The 18,759-nt window shown below is 35.1% G+C and overlaps 1 pseudogene; it reads right to left on the reverse strand.

The window, feature by feature from the left end:
- Nucleotides 1-8,472: 8,472 nt before the first annotated feature.
- On the reverse strand, nt 8,473-18,759 carry LOC146526536 (uncharacterized; annotated as a pseudogene).

The following is an 18,759-nucleotide window of genomic DNA, read 5'->3' on the forward strand; positions in this document are numbered from 1 at the left end:
TACCACTTCTATCAAATTCTTCGACTGACACAGTACACTCTGATAGGGAAAATCCTATATTAAATATACCAATTACAGACGACCCTCTAAATAGATTTAGTAGACAAATATGTTTTACAGTAGTTAGCGACGTTAAAAGAAAACCGACAGTGACCAAACCTTTTGACAACCATACACGAACTTCTGTACAATTATTAGAAACCAATCTGGAAGAAGATGTTATTAACGCTATAAAGGAATATGTTAATCCGAAAATAAAGACTGATATCCTTATTAATCCACCCCTCGCAATGTATTCTATAATTCCTATTATTCAAGATAAATTTAAAAGTTCATCAATGAACCTTGTCTTAGCCAAAATTGAAATAGAAAATATTAGAGACTATTTACGACAACAGGAAATTATATCCCACTATCATAATGGTAAGACAAACCACCGAGGAATAAACGAATGTTACCTTGCTTTATCTCGGAAATATTACTGGCCTAACATGAAAGAACACATTTCCAAATTTATTAATGAGTGCACAATTTGTGGTCAAGCTAAGTATGATAGGAACCCAATAAGACCCCAATTTAATGTTGTACCCCCAGCTACTAAACCTTTTGAAATTATACATCTCGATTTATTTACGGTACAGAATGAAAAATATATAACTTTTATAGATGTTTTTACTAAATATGGGCAAGCCTATCATCTACGCGATGGAACGGCCATTAGCATTTTACAAGCTCTATTAAAATTTTGTACGCACCATGGTGTACCTATGACAATAGTGACTGACAACGGGACGGAATTCACTAATCAATTGTTTTCTGAATTTACAAGATTACATAAAATTAATCATCACAGAATTTTAGCCCACTCCCCTAATGATAATGGTAATATTGAACGTTTCCACTAAACTATATTAGAACACATTCGAATCCTCAAGCTACAGCATAAGGATGAATCGGTAATTAATCTTATGTCGTACGCTATTATAGCTTATAATAGCTCGATACATAGTTTTACTAAATGCAGACCCTTTGACTTACTGAACGGACACTTCGACCCGAGAGACTGTCATGACGTAGACTTTAACCAACATTTATTGCAACAATATATCATTAATCATAAAGAGAGCATGAGGAAAGTTTACGAAATTATAAATAGTACATCCCTTGAGCACCGTAGAACTTTAATAGACAATAGGAATAAAAGTCGCGAGCCAGAAATTGAGTATGCACCCCAACAACAAATTTTTATAAAAAATCCAGTTGCTAGTCGTCAAAAGGTCGCACCTCGATATACGCAGGATACAGTTTTAGCTGACTTACCAATCCATATATACACCTCAAGGAAACGTGGTCCTGTAGCCAAATCCCGCCTAAAACGAGTTCCTAAAGGGGCTAACTTGTTACAGGATACTGGTAGTGCTGACAATCCACACGACGAACCCCTCCGAAATAAGACTTGAGAGCTTGGACAATGGACCTGGAGTGTTACCTTACAAACTTGGACCTATACGACTGACAACTCATTATCATTCTTTCCTACAATATATTAAATTAGACTGTATAGAGGACAAAATAGAACTTTTAATGACCCAGTTAGACAGACTTCAAAGCCTCAGTAATGAAACTTACCTACTCTATGAATTGCAAATAAATTATCTTACTGAAAAGCTTGCCAGGCTTTCTGACCAACTCAAATCATTAGAACCAAGTCGTGTCAAAAGAGGTCTTGTGGACGGCTTGGGTTCCATAATCAAAAGTATAACAGGAAATTTAGATTACAAGGACGCTTTAAATTAAAATAATGCAATAAAATTATTAGAAGATAATCAACACAAAGTAGTATCCGAATTTAATAACCATGCATGCATGCATGCAACCATAGTTTAAGTAAGGAATGGATGTCGAAACATAGTAGCATACTTACTCAATTAGTTGAAAATCAAATTAAAATTAATAACACTTTAGAACTCATTTTAAATTCAAATATCTATAAGAGGGATAGTTTAATGAAATATGCAAAATTTGCGCAGCTTTTGGTAATTATAGGAGAAAATATAGAAGATTTAATGGACGAGTTAATTAGGGTAGAAAATATGTTAGCTTTTATTCGTGTTTCAACTACACACCATTCTATGATAGAGATAAGTGTTTTAGAATTAATGATAGACAAATTAAGGAAAATATATAATAAGGATCAAATTATAGACTTAGAATTAAGAGACTATTATGATATTATAGAACCAGGATGCTATTATATAGATAAGCAAATAGTGATAATTTTTAAATTTCCAATAGTTTCTGCAGATATCTACGACCTCTATAAACTTTCCATTGTACCTAACAAAGCCCAAAATGTCATTATACCTCCATATCCTTTCATAGCAATTAACGAGAACTCGTTCCTGTACATGGAGACTGAATGTCGAAAGGTTAAACACTGGTATCTGTGTGAAAAGGAAGTGAATCAACGTGTTCGTAAGGACACTGACTGCGTGCAGCAACTGATTGTTAATCAAGTTTTAAATGATTTTTGTCAACATACAACGATAACTCTAGCAAAAGAGGCAATGGAAAAGCTAGATGATCAACATTATGTTCTATCCTTCCCGCATCTCAGCAAAGTACAGTTAGTCTGCAACAGAAAAGAAGTTACATCGCTCCAGGGCAGCTATTTAATCAGTATTCCCGTAAAATGTTATATGAAAACTGCGGAGTTCACCATCATAAATGACAGTGATGAAGTAAAAGGACAGCCACTGAAATTGATGCAAATACCGTTCAGCGCAGAGAATCAAAATAATGTTCCTACTCACCTCAACGTTAAATCAATAGATTTACAAGAACTTCATAGCATTCGAGAAAAAATAATTCAGGAAAAACCATTACAACTAGATAAGCTCCATTCAAATACATTTTATCATACTACAATACCCTTATATGTTTTGATATTAGGTGCAGGTGCACTGATTATAGGCATCGCAACCCATCGTTATAAGTTACGGAAAAGCCGAAAACATAATGAAGATACAACCTTAACTTCAAATGATAACATAAATGAGCAGCAAGGTGAAACAGGGACATCAGGGATGCATAGTAAGATGCCAGCAACATTTTATCTCAATATCCTAAAATAGTTGCTGATCTGAGGGTGGAGGAGTTACATATGTATTTTCCAAGAAGATCGCCGATGCAGGAATTCCTTAAAAGGGGAACAGATGTTGAGTGTTGACATCATCAGTGTGGGAATGCATAATTTACATTATTTACTGTTTGGACAGTAAAAGAGTCTCCATAGCATTTAGTGTGACATGAGGGGATTTCTTTCTTTTTCTTCTTTTTCTTTTTTTTTTGTTGTTGCGGGAACGAAGGTGTTGGGAGTGGAGGGCGTTCGACCCCAAGAACTTAAACCGTTCTTTGAGGTACGAAGGAGTGACGGGGTGGTAAAGGATTGTGAAAAGGAGAGTGAGAGAGTGTAATTGTCGTCGGTCTTTTACAGTGAGCCATTTAAGTTGAGTACGGTATTGTGTTACGTGATCAAACTTTCGCAATCCAAAGATAAATCGGATTATAAGATTCTGCATCCGTTCAAGCTTATTTAGTAGTTGTTGAGATAAATCTAAGTAACACGAGTCGGCATAATCAAGTATAGGGAGAAGAAGAGTTTGAGCCAATGAGATTTTAGTCTTTAATGGTAGTAGGTTCTTCCATCTTCTCAAACTTCTTATAGCACAGAAGATCTTACGGCTGAGCTCGGCAATTTGAGGCGACCAAGAAAATGTGCTGTCCATTCCACACTCCTAAGTTCTTGACACTATCACTACCCTCTAAGCAGACATTGTCAAAAAGGATTTGAGGGAGATTTGGTTTTATTTTACTTACATACTTTATATTATGTTACTTACTATGTTATTTCACTTGCTATGTTATATTACTTACTATGTTATTTACTGTGTTATATTGCTTACTGTATTATATTACTTATTTTGTTATGTTTTAATATTAAGTTTTGTACTTCGAGGAGCGAAGAACTGTCAGTATGGCCGTGATAGTATCTTAAAATTATACATTTATTGTATTATTCTAAATTTTATCGTTAAGAATATTATAATACTAAAATAAAAAAATATGAATTTGACAGTATCTTAAAATAATACAATTTATTAGAAGTATTTTGACTAAATTTATGATGGTGGTTCCCCACCATCTTAGGTCGGTAGTTTATAAATCGAGGTGCAGTGCTTTGTAAAGACATTCTGGACGGGCTTCCGGACTGAACAGACGTAAGTGCTGCTTTCTATTGATTTATTTTAAAACGACTATTTACAGATAAATTATTGTGCTTTTGCTTATTATTTCTATTATTTAATTAAATATAAATTATCTTGTGCTTTTATTTAATATTTCTATTATTTAACTAATTATCAAATATATAATGGTGTATGTACTAAATTTATTAAATAAGGGAAATATAATAAATTAGGAAACATAATAAATTAAATTATGAATTATGAAATTGTATTTAATATTCAAGAATATTTAGAGGACAAATATGTATGAAATTAATGTCTATTAAATGTAATAGAATGTAGATAATAAATTGTACCATTGACTTTGAAAAGAGCAACTGTTGAGTTTCTTGCCGGTTCTTCTCGGCAGAACTGCTTTCCGAACCGGTAGTAGCTTTTTGTTCATATGTTCATTCGACAATTCAAAGTGCTTATAATAAAAGTCTATTTGAATAAATATTATTTTGAATTTATTATTTGTTTCTCTTATCCCGTCCATATAAAGCAGTTATAAGAATTTAAATAACTTTTCAGTAATAGATTATTTTTATACATTATAAATTATTAAATACTTAAATATTATAATATTTTAAAAATATATATTTATAAAATATTATATATTATTATTGATATATTTAAGTTTCAGAATGGACTCTGAAGCAATAAGTGCACAGCAGCTAAAGCCGGTAAGGCCCTTAAGGGCTCTGCTTTACTTTGGTTTGCGTCATGGGAGCCTTCGGACGACAGATCTTGGGAAAATCTGCGTCAAGACATTATTGACGCTTACCCTGAGAAAAAAAATCTGTCCGAAAGACTTTCAAGAGCAGTCCTTTATTTATCTGATGCCGTAGAATCCTATGGAGATTATGCCAGAGAAAAAATAAGGTTACTACGCAACACTAAAGTAACCTTTACAGATGAGCAACTGATTGAGCTGATCTGTGGAGGCATAACATATGATGTCACTGGACAATCGTAGAACTTTATTAGATATTCGCTTTGTTTATAAAATATTAAATAATTATATCGACTGTCCTCAATTGTTAAGTAGCTTTAATTTCAAAGTCCCTCGTTGCTATCCTAGGTCTAAAATTGCACCACTATCTATCCCATTTCGTCGCACTGTACTCGGTTCAAATTCAGCAATTCCTCGTTTGAGCAAACTTCTAAACGACTATAGTATGGTTACGGATGTATTTTATGATTCGATAAGTAAATTTCACAATAATATCTTGAAAAATCTCAAATAAGTTTCATCAACTAGTGGCTAGCACTTAAACTGCATACAAGTTGATTAGCATTTAATTTAATAAACATTAGATTTAAGTAAAACAATTGTGTGATTGCATGCTGTGTTTACCTTTGTATAGTTGTACAATTAACTTCTTTTTTTTGTGAAAGTGAATGTGTTAGATTATAAGTATTATTGTAACAACTGCTGGTGAACCTTTTACAAAATAAAATAAAAAATAAAATAACTGATGTTGATGTCAAAATGGCATCTTGAAATAGTGGCGTCACCACTACTGCAGCCCTTATCTCCTTGTTGTCAACCTACATGAAAAACAGGAAAAGAGCTTCAGACAGTAGTAATAAGAATACTGGCACAGGATTCAGTGGAGCTAAACGGTCTAAATTTGACATGGATAGAAAATGTTTTCTTTGTAACCAAACTGGACATGTACAGTCTCAATGTTGGAAAAATGTGAAAAATCAAACGGTTCAGGCTCCACAGGTTTCGAAGCAAAATGATATTCATGTAAAGTCATGTACTTTTTGTAAAAGAGTAGGTCATACCGAAAATCTTAGTTTTTATAAACTAAGGGCAGATTCATAAAGATCTGTAACTTCAATCCCTACTACGGACGTTAATTTTTTAGGAAAACCGAATTAAGCCTCACACCAGTTTCTATTAATGGTTTATTACTAAATTCCCTTAAAAAAATTAATACAGGGGCAAATTGTAGTTTAATTAGAGAATCCGTAGCTAGGAGACTGGGGTGTCGCTTAATTCCTTTATCCTTATATTTAAAAGGAATAGGCAGCAATAATATACATGTATTTGCACTAATTACTGCTTGTGTTCAGTTTGAAGACGTCAATTTAGAACTCGATATACATGTAGTTAGAGATATTGATTTTCAGTATGACCTCCTTATAGGTAGAAATACAGTACAGTACCCGGATATAGAAATTGTTACTGATTCAACTTATTGTCGTTTAATTAGAAAACCTATCAAAAACATACCAGAGGCGAATTTAATTTCTTCTGTAACAGAATTATCTGATTTAGCATCGAAGATTTGTCACTTAGATTTAATTATACAAAATAAAATTTGTAGTGTTTTTCAGAAATATCCCTCTGTCATGGATGAGATAGTTCACTAACTATCCGTTTAAAAAGTAATGAAATTGTCTATTACCGCCCTTATCGGTTGGCCCCTGTCGAAAGAGAGAAAAAAAAGATGGTAATGATAGGTTATGTGTAGATTTTAGAGCATTGAATAAAATTATAGAAAAGGATCGATATCCACTTCCTCTCATCGAAGATCAAATCGATAAGCTTGGGTCAGCAAGGTATTTTATATCACTGGATATGAGAAACGGGTTTTATCAAATACCAGTGGCCTTAGATTCTAGAAAATATACAGCGTTTGTGACGCCAACTGGTCATTACGAATTTATTAAAATGCCATTTGGAATTTGTAATGGTCCAGCTGTGTTTCAAAGATCCATCACGAAGGCTGTGCAACACTTAAAATTTCTCTTAGTATACATTGATGACATCCTTATCCCATTTTCCACAATCGACGAAGGATTAGATTATTTAGAAAAAACAGTTAATGCTCTTAGTTCTGCAGGATTTATTATTAATTTGTCGAAATGTAAATTTTTTGTTGACAGTATTGAATATCTCGGAAGACACATATCACAAGAAGGTGTAAGACCTAGTGAAACAAAAGTATCTGCCCTGGTAAATTATCTAGTACCTAATAATATTAAACAGGTGCGCCAGTTTATGGGGTTGGCTAGTTATTTTAGGAAATTTATTCCAAATTTCGCAACGCGTACGGCCTGTATCACGAATTTAACTAAAAATAATTTCAAATTTCATTGAGGACCCGAACAGGACGAGGCTAGGGATTATGTCATTAAGCATTTGTCATCCAAACCTTTATTAACTGTATTTGACCCAAAATTACTTACAGAACTTTACACTGACGCTAGTTCAATAGGCTATGGAGCAGTTTTGGTGCAAAAAGTAAATAATGTAAAATCAGTTGTAGCTTACTTTAGTAAAAGAACGTCTCCTACAGAATCTAGATATTGTTCGTATGACCTAGAAACTTTAGCTATTTATAACGCCTTAAAACAATTTAGGGTATACCTTGTAGGTATCAAATTTATAATCATTACCGATTGTAATGCTATTAAAGCTACATTTAATAAAAAAGATTTATCTCCACGTGTAGCCCGTGGATCTTTATGCAAGATTTTGAATTTGATATTGTATATAAAAAGGGTAAATGTATTGAACACGTTGATTTCCTTAGTCGCAATCCTGTTGGGAGTCCTGTTTCTGTTAATCTTGCTAAAATTTCCTATCAAAATGCTCCAAGTAATGTTTCTACACTTAAAAATAGTCTATGCTCACCTACTGAATTCTTAAATGTCAATTTTATTAATGAGACGCCATCTTGGTTAGAAATTGCTCAACAAAATGATCCAGAAATTCAAAATTTAATTAGTTGAGTTACAGCTGGTGACCTTGATGAAAACCGTTATCTTTTAGAGAACCATTTATTATTTTATAAAATTAAATCTGGGGAGCCAAAATTGTATGTACCAAAAGGGGCTAGATTTAATCTTTTGCAACTTTATCATGACAACAATTGTCATGTAGGTTCATTCGAGAAAGTTTTACATAAGCTTCGTGAAAATTTCTGGTTTCCGAGAATGATTCCATTCATTAAGAAATACTTAAAACACTGTTTAATTTGTGTAGAACGAAAAAGCCACTCTGGCCCAAAGCAAGGTTTCTTACATCCAATTGAAAAAGCATCCATATTCCTTTTCACACGATTCATTTAGACTGTACGGGTCCATTCGTACAAACAAATGACGGTTACAAATATATTTTGTTACCCTTAGATGCTTTCACCAAGTTTTGTGTGTTAAAACCACTTAAAACGCTCGGTGCTGTAGAATTGGTACCACTTATTCGAGATACCATTACATTGTTCGGTACTCCCTCATTAGTAATAACCGATAGAGGCACTAACTTTAGTTCTCTCCAAATTAGGTCAATGTTTACGGAATTACAATGATATCAACCGGTACGCCAAGGGGAAATGGTCAGGTAGAGCGATATATTGCGACACTTATCAATATGTTGAATACTACCTGTAACGGTTCGTCAGACTGGCCAAGCGGTTTATGGAAGGTCCAACAGTCTATTAATACCACTGTCCAAAAATCAACTGAATTTGCTCCGATTCGCTTACTTATAGGTGTAAATGCTAACATACCTTGTATACAAGCTCGTTTAAATGATGTTAGTGTCCCAGGGTCCAGTATTGATTTAAGAGCCGATCGCGAGTTAGCTACCAGGCGTTTACAATTAGAAGCCGAAAGGTTTAGAAATCGATTTGACAGTGTAAGGCGGGATAATATGTCTTTTGAGGTAGGCAATGATGAGTGATGATAAGTTCCTGACCGATTTCGGCCACAGCGACTGACATCTGGCTATCAAGAGCTTCGTTGATGAGCTCTAATGTGACTGACATAACCGACTTTACCAGAAAAAGTTCGGCCACATTCACTACATGTCAGCACTCCCCCCAAATAATTATAATCAATAGCCTCAGGTCAGCCTTAAGCTCGTCGCGTCTAAGATTGAGCTCATGTCGTCGTTTTATTTCAAACTCCGACACCTTAGTGCTAAGGATGCGTCTCCATTTAAGCCGATCAGCTGCAATTGTCTCCGCACATCCTTGTACCGCAATAATTGGCCGCCATGTTTCCGCTTGCCTACCTGCAGTTCGGAATAAAAGATGCGTTTTGCCATTCTCAGTTCCGTCATTCGGGAGATATGACCAGCCCAACGCAACTGTCTTCGCATCAAGAAGGCTTCCATTCCGTCGATCTTCGCACGTTGTAGAACTTCTGTATTACGAACACGGTCCCACCAACGGATATTCATAATATCGCGTAAACACTTGAGATGGAATCGATCAAGTGTAGTAATATGCTTGCGATAGAGCGGCCATGTTTCAGAGGCATATAAGAGAGACGAAACTACAGCTGTATACAGCTATTTTTGTAACGAGCTTTAAGTCATGCGAGCGGAATACCTTGTTGCGCAGCCTGCCAAAGGCTGCGGCAGCAGCTCCAATTCTGCCGTTAATTTCGGTATCAAGGAGGTATTTCGATGTAATGGTGCTACCCAGATATCTGAAATGGTCTACCTGTTTAAGCGGGTAATCATCGAGCTTTATCTCAGCTGAGCCTCCGTTCAGTGTGTCATGTACCATCACTTCAGTTTTCTTTACACTGATCTTGAGGCCAAATCTTCGACATGACTCAGCAAGACTCGTGATAAGTCTTTGAAGACCCATTGGAGATTCCGCTACGAGACACAGGTCATCTGCATACACTAACTCGGTGACAGTTGCATAAGACACTTTGGTGCGAGCGTTTAGTCTAGTCAGATTAAAGATACCGCCGCCATCAGTACGACAACGAATATGAATTCCTTCTGATAAAGTTTGCAAAGCCTCCCGAACTACAACTGCAAAGTACAGTGCGAACAGAGTTGGTGCAAGCACGCAGCCCTGTTTGACGCCACATCTTACCGAGAAGAACTCAGAGTTTTCACTTTGCATTCTAACACAGCATCGCATGCCATCATGGAGGAGACGAATCATTCTCACAAACTTATCTGTGCATCCAAGTTTCTCCATTACCACCCATAAGGCTTCACGAGGCACGCTATCAAAGGCCTTCTCTAAGTCGACAAAGCATAGATATAGAGGTTGACCCTGTTCACGACTCTTCTTTTGTAGTTGTCGCACTGCAAAAATAGCCTCACACGTGCCTCGGTTCGGTCGAAAGCCGTATTGGGTTTCGGGCAATATAGATTCAGATAGGGGCAACAAGCGGTTAAGTAAAATTCACCCAAAAACTTTTCCGGATGAAGTAACCAAAGAGATTCCTCTATAAGAATTGCAATCTGCTCTGTTGCCCTTGTTCTTGAATAGAGGACAAACACGCGATGTACGGAAAGTATCAGGTACTTGCTCTTTTTCCCACATTTGTGCAAAAAGCTCCCACATATATATATGTAATTCTGGGCCCCCGTACTTCATTAACTCCCCCGGTACACCGTCAATGCCAACCGCTTTTCCATTCCGCAATTGTTGAATGGCAACATTTACCTCACGCAGAGATAGTGGCTCATCCAGCTCATTGAGTTTGGGAAGTGGTATAATCGATTTTATGTGAGTAATATCCACAATTCGATCAACATTGAGCAATGTGTTGAAATGCTCTTCCCATCTTTTAAGCATGTCCTGTTTGCTAGTTAACAAAAGTGTGCCATCGAGAGATTTCAAGGGTACTCTAGTAAGAGGGCTAACGCCAATAAGTTTGCGGATCTCATCATAAAAAAATCCCAACTGATTAGTATCTGCGAGCCACTGTATGCGTTCCGCTTTTTCACGCCACCACTTGTCTTTTATTTCTCGCACATATCTCCGTAGGTCATCGCCAACCTGCTTAACCTGCCTTACCTGATGGTCGTCTTGGTGGCAGCGCAATAGAATTCGATGTTTCTGAATGGCCTTGGTCAAAATTTCATCGTTGTCGTCAAACCAATCCTCGTGTCTATTAGGTTTAATACCAATTAGCAACGAAGTCACCATCCTCAACATCCATAGTCTTAAGCTTAATGCTGACTGCCTGAGCGTAAATCTCGCGTGACTCTGGGTTTTGTAATTTTTGTATGTCTATTGTCTTAAGCTTAACTCCTCCTGATTTACGAGGAGGTTTTAATCGAAGCCTTATCTTGGTGATGACGAGGCGGTGATCTGAATGACAAATCGCATTAGAGTTGCGCATAACGCGAGTGATATGCACCTGGGAGATATTTCTTTGACGAACCATTATATAGTCAATCAGATGCCAGTGCTTCGATTTCGGATGCATCCATGTGGTTTTATACCTAGCAGGAAGTTTGAACATGATGTTGGTAATGGCTAGTTCAAATTGGGCACACAACGACAGAAGAAGTTGCCCATTACTATTCATATTTCCGACGCCGTGTCTTCCTAAGACTTTTGGCCAAGATTCAAAATCGCGTCCGACACGTGCGTTAAAGTTTTTTTTTTTTTTTATAAATTTGTCCAAGACAGTCTTACTGACAGGTGGAGGAATATACGTTGCACAAAGAGCTATCGTACGACTTTGATTAATATTTACTGTTAGCCACAAATCTTCTCAAGAAATCTCCCATTCCACCAAGCGGAGGAAGCCATTAATATTTCTCCACCGTCTTTTTTTTTTTTTAGCAATGATCCTTACCTCTTCGATAAACAGTATAATTATCACTAAACAATTAAGAGCCTAAAACACCACTATTTAATCAGGTTTCAGTTATAATAATAATATCATAGCTATTACAGTTTACGTTTCTGTAGAAATCATGTGTTTTGGTGCGCAGACCTTTTACATTCTGATAATACACATTTAATAGATTATATAAATAATTGCATGCAATATTGTATGTTTTACGTAAGTTTGTTCAGGGAATCCATGTTGTTAATGAGTTTGTAGTCGCCGTCGTCAGTTTTTCTCATAAATATACGCCCATTTCGAACCCATATATGTTTGTACTGTAACTCTTTTCCTTTTTTACGAGCGGCAGCGTGAAGTGATTTATTTGGTGTCGTTAGATGTTCGCAAACATATACAGGAACCTTGTTTCCACCAATACCAAGATGAGATGAATTAAGTTTGTTGGAGGGGTTACTTTTGTTGTACTTGCTCACAGCTGCTATAAATTGGTCGCGGACCAAGGAAGCACTAAGTTGGACTATAATTGATCTTGGTCTCGTCGATTTTGGATTTATTTTGGCAATGCGAGAACAGTGAGCAATTTCATTATCTTTTATATTGAGGTTTATAGATTTTGAAAGTTCTTTAACTATAGTGATCAGATTTTCAGTTTTAGATTCTGGTACACATTGAATTTCAATATTGTTTATAAAGGGGCTCAGAATAAAAGTACAATTTAGTACAAAGCTTTATTCGACCGTCCACTGCGACGTCTCAGACTAGACTGCCATACCAAATTAAAAACACTTTACAAGAAACCTTAGACAATTATGCTTTTAAGCAGGTAGATAACAATATGACTCACTGACAAATATTGACAAGTCTCGACAAGAATACAAAATAATGTCTATACAATTATATGTAACTTATATAAACTCTAACAGCTCGGCCTTCCTGAAGAGAGGCGAGTCCTCTCGCAACAGCATTAACATTAAATAACTAAGCAACTTATGCATATATTAACTTACATTATACCAAGTATTACATTAATTTATCTGATTAATCATACATAATACAATAGTCGTTATTATTAACGTTAACGTTATTTTATTCATTAGCATCACACACGCTTAATGATTGTTTACTATTTACTCTATGGTCAAAAAAAAAAAAACAAAACAAAGTTGTAAATGAAGCTCTTTTAACCGGACCAATCGCGCATATTTGGAAGTCCGCGGTCACGGGCAGACTGAGGTGGCATTTGTCTGTCAGTTGACTACTGCCAACGATTTCCTAATTTCCTCGCGTACTGCCCTGAACTCCTGCAGAATGAGCTGACTGTATCTGGCCTTCTGGTTTGGTAGGTTTGTGATTTCAAGGATGTTAGTCTTCTGACAACGCTGGCGGTAAACTGGCAGCTTATTCTGATGAAGGGAATTCTTCCCCTGGGGAAACTAGTCCCCTAGGTGATCAGCGTCGCAGATGCTCTCTGAAACAAATATTTGCCAACGGTAGATAACTGTGATAGGGTAGTGGTGCAATTCACCATTGAGGTATCTATTCGTGTGCGTGGTGTCCTATATATTGTGCGGTCTATTCTGTCATTGGGACACATCAAGGGAAGCTAAGGAATTACTTGCCTGTAATTCTATTGTGAATTGAATATTGTTATTAATGAAATGAGATGGTTCAGGAATATGTAAATATTGTCCATACGTAAAATTGTAAAAGTGTCATCTACGTACCACTTAAATATCCTAGGTAGACAAGGCGCAGAGCTAAGAGCCATCTCCTCAAAGTTCTGCCACACAAGCGAACCCATAGCAATTCACCTTCTACCTCCGTATTGACTATCACAGGCCTATGAATGCTGCAATCTACTGGGGATATCCATGACATCAATGTCACTCACCACTCAGCTCACAACATTATAGTCTGCCCTCTACACTGACTAAATCACGGGCCTATGAATGCTGCAATCTGCTGGGGATATCCATGCCATCAATGTCACTCACCACTCAGCTCACAACATTATAGTCTGCCCTCTGCACTGACTAAATCACGAGCCTATGAATGCTGCAATCTGCTGGGGAATATCCATGCCATCAATGTCACTCACCACTCAGCTCACAACATTATAGTCTGCCCTCTGCACTGACTAAATCACGGGCCTATGAATGCTGCAATCTGCTGGGGATATCCATGCCATCAATGTCACTCACCACTCAGCTCACAACATTATAGTCTGCTCTCTGTCATCTGTGCATATAATCATGACTCTGATACATCTGTAGCCTACATCTGCGCATTCTGCTAAAAAAACTATCTGTGCCAACTTCTGGCACTAGCTGTAGTCTGCTACTGTAATCATCTGTAACTAACAATTAGCATGGTACTCATTACTCTGTGTTATTACTGTTTTCTTCAAATTCGAAGCTAGAAACATCTCGTTGAAAAGTTATCCATTGATTATTTTATCGATTGCAACTATGTTTTTATACTTATTGGATTTTCTATAATTCGACTACTAACCTCAACCCTAACCGTTACGAGTGCATTTTCAGACAACCGTTTCTCAGTGTCATAATATATTTCGTTAATTATGTTTTATGTGCTACCAATTATTTATTCAAATTCGATTCAAATTCAAATATTTTTTATTCAAAATAAAGTTACATGTTTTATTCTTTTTGAACGTCAAATAATTTACCACCAGTTCACTTAAGTTAGTGGCTCAGACCTGAGAAGAACCGGAGCAAGAAACTCAGCGGGACATATTTTTTTTTAAATTTTAAACAAATACAAATATTTAATTATTTGTAACAATGATTTCTTTGAAACAGACTGGAGCGAGTATCCCAAGGCGTGTTATCATTTATGAAATCATTAATTTGGTAATAACCTTTAACACACAAATGTCTTTTCACAATTTTTTTTTTAGACCATGATATAGAAAATTCTCTGACGTTTTCTGGGATCTTGTTGTAAACGCGTACACATTGTCCCATAAATGAATTACGGATTTTATAAGCGAATAATAACTTTTTTTTGAGTAGTTTTACGAATAGTTGTATTTAAACCTAACTGAATATCGCCTAAGCATTAATTATAATTAAGATATTGAAACTATATTTAAAATATTGTTTGATTAAATCGTTTGAATTTACCATTTTCTCTCGGTGTTGCCACCGTATTAAGAATATGCTTTATACTACGACTTTTATGAAACGCTTTAAATTGATTGCTAGAAAAACATGATCCTCTATCCGTGCTAAGTCTTAGTGGATTACCAAAAAAGCTAAAATGTTCTTTAAATACGTTAATGGTGGTAGACGTTTTGGTATTCTTCACAGCTGACATATTAATAAATTTTGTAAAAGCGTTAATTATAACCAGTATAGATGTGTTATCCTTTCGACTATAATATGCTACCGGTAACAATAAATTATCAACTCTGTTTGCAATTCAGTTATAAGATTTTGATCATAAAGCACTAATAAAGTCGTTCTACTAATTTTCCTTTTAACATATTAAATGATTCTTCTTGTTCATTAATCCATTACCAAGAGACATTCTGTCTAAAAGATCAGTCACTGTTTTAGCAATAAGTGCAAAGTTTTTAATCAACATTCTCAAAAAAAACTTACCAAATCAATAAATCTTCTCATATCGTGTACATTTTTCGGTATCGGAAATTCTGTGATAGCATTGTGTTTCGTGAACCTGATCTAATACAATTTTTGATAACGTCGAAAATAAATCTAGTAAAACAAATAAATTATTGCCAGCTAACAAATCTAACTGATTATCTATAAGCGGTAACGAATAGTGTTATTTTATAGTTTTATTATTAAGAGCACGATAATCAACACAATCTTTTATCTTATGAAGAATTTGAGCATATGAAGAATTTGACTTTTTAATAACACCGGCAATTAACATATCTTGAACCATTACCCTTACTACTAATAGTAACTACTGATCGTAACTTATGTGGTCGATATTTAACAGGCTTAAAATCAGTTAACTCAATGTCCAAGTCAATAATATCGGTAAACCCTAACTCTTCTAGTCCACTCGACAAACAAGTTTCGAATTCATCATTCTCATTCAAATTCAAAATATTCTTTATTCAAATAAACTTATTATAAGCACTTTTGAATCGTCGAATGAACATATGAACAAAAAGCTACCACCGGTTCGGAAGGCAGTTTTGCTGAGAAGAGCCGGCAAGAAACTCAACAGTTGCTCTTTTCAAAATCAATGGTACAATCTATTACATTAGTTGGCAGCTATCCTGCATTACATTCAATAGACATTAATTCCATACATCTTTATCCTCTAAATATTCTTGAACAGTGTAATAAGCTTTACTTGTCAGATTTTTTTTTTTTTTTTACAGATATGTTAAATTTTCCACGTATGCACAGACCCATAAAAGATTTATTAACTTTTTGGAGGCGAAAACTTGGAGTAACAATCTTATCTTTATTTCTCGTTCCTATCGTATGATTGTCACTATGTATATTATGACAATGTATATTTTGTGGGACAAAGAGAATATTATAGTATAAATACATTATCATTACTTAAACCTTCCCCTATATTAACTTTATCTAAATCTTCTGAATTTATAATATTATTAGGTATTTCTTCGACAATTATCTTAGCTCAGTTTATTTCTTTTCTTTCTTTAATTTTTAAATCATTGAGAGAAATATTTGAGTATTAAAATTGAACCCTGACCATTTTCAAGTTCGTATTGGCCTTAAATAGAATTCACATTTTTGTAAACGTCAACACACACACATTTTTGAACCGCATCTTCACTATACCAACTGTTTACGCGGGTCTATTGGACAATAAACGTAATTTTTCGCTACATTTTGTAAAATGTACTGTAAACCTCTTGGCATTTTAGTAATAACAATACCAAATTGTCCGTAAATAAATGACCTACTAATATAGGATAGCTGATAACGTCATCACTTACAATTAACACTTCAATGGTTTCGCAAATATTTTGTATGTTAATTTTAACTTCAGTCTTACCGAATAGTAAAATAAAATTATTGCTTAGACCTCTTAAATTAGGCAAATTATTTTGATACCATTTTAAATGAAGTTCGATAACAATATTTTCAGGTATTAATTTACACCGACTACCTAAATCCACATAACCTACCAATAATCTATTATTTACCTTCATATTTAAAATAAACTTATTATTATTGTAAGTCTTTATTTATTTTTAATACATTCTTGTAATTATTTATTGCTCTAATTTACCAATTTCTGGCACGTAGTCACTAGATGATCTATTTTGTTACATATTGTACACTAGCGGTCCGCCCGCAGCTTTGCTCGCTTGAACAAGAAATTAGAAGACACTCCGTTTAGTCTCACTCAAGAACAGAATTAACTGACAACTGTCATTATAAAATGATGTCTAGTACATTTTTTATTACTTTTAACGTGTATCAATCTTTTAATATGACTTTGACTCTTTTGCCTAGTACATTATTGTAATTTCTATAAGAAATTTGAATGAATTTTTGAATTTGAATTTCGAATTTAAAAATATGATCAATGTTGATATTTGATATTCATATACTTTTAGAAATAATAATATACTTTGAACTTAATGCTTTAGACTTCCTTACATTCTTTTTATATTTTATATATTACTAGCGGCCCGCTCGCGGTTTCACCCGCGTGAACTGTTATTATTAATTTCTGTCTCCACTACGTCCTAGTGACGTCTATGCAAAATTTGTTACTCCTAGAATTTGTAGTAACGATGTTTCATACAAACTTTCAACCCCAAAAACAACCCCTTAGAAGTCGAATATTGCAAATTCCCGTCTTAGCGAGCACCTACGTCCTATAAATAACTCCTATGCAAAATTTTAGATTCCTAGCACATGTAGTTTCTGAGATTTCGTGATGAGTGAGTGACCTTTCGATTTTATATATATATAAGATATACTAGATAAGATCTTAAAATATGTTTCGTACATTTATAGTATAATATCCTGGTTCATTACAATTATAACAGACTCTCTTTGTGCTCGTTTTGACCTATTCTTATTATTATTAAAATTATGATAAATTTATCTGATAAATTTAGAATTTTATCTGTGAAAAATTTATTACGATTTATCAATTGACTTAAATATCTAAACACTTGTTCGGGCTTCGTAGGATAAGATTCTAATAATTTTTCTTTCCATTCTGTTCAACTAAATAATAAAGAAGGTAATTCTTCGTACTATGATTTAACCAAACCAAATAATTTCGGCAAAGCATAATAAATAATCTGTCTATCAGACCAACCGTATTTCGTGAGCACTCTTCTACTTACAAATCTACGTATTAATTGTTTAATCTTTTGACATAGGGTCAAATTCTAATATAACGTTACCTACCATGGCAATTTATCATCGCGATTCTATGACTTATTCATTGATTGCAACATTTCACGTATGAGTAAATGAGTATCATGCAAATTATCATCAATGTTACTACGTACCCTCTTTCTTTCACTGTTGGCAATGTTGTCACTGCTATGGCGCCATCGTCGGCCACTTCAATTCCTCAAATGGGATGACGTTGAAACTTCACTGCTGCTACTGCGATGACGCCTTCGATTCCGCTTCTAATGGTGACTTCTTAGACCCCGTCGCTTACTTCTAGTAAATCGTGTGTAACTGACATTACTTGCACTGCTTACACTTGTGCCGTCGTTGGATTGGCGACGGCGCCGCACTGAATGTCGTAATTTACTACGAGCAGTACTGCGTACCGCCCTTTGTCTCGAAAAATGTGCACGAGTATCTTCCTGTGATGGTCGTGTTAAATCTTCTCTCATATGGACGGCCGTGCTTATGCCTTGACGACAATTATTTATCGTATCCAT

Source organism: Heliconius melpomene, unplaced genomic scaffold (assembly GCF_056956725.1).
Source record: "Heliconius melpomene rosina isolate 202511_hmr_F unplaced genomic scaffold, ASM5695672v1 ptg000031l, whole genome shotgun sequence".
Taxonomy (NCBI): Eukaryota; Metazoa; Arthropoda; class Insecta; order Lepidoptera; family Nymphalidae; genus Heliconius; species Heliconius melpomene.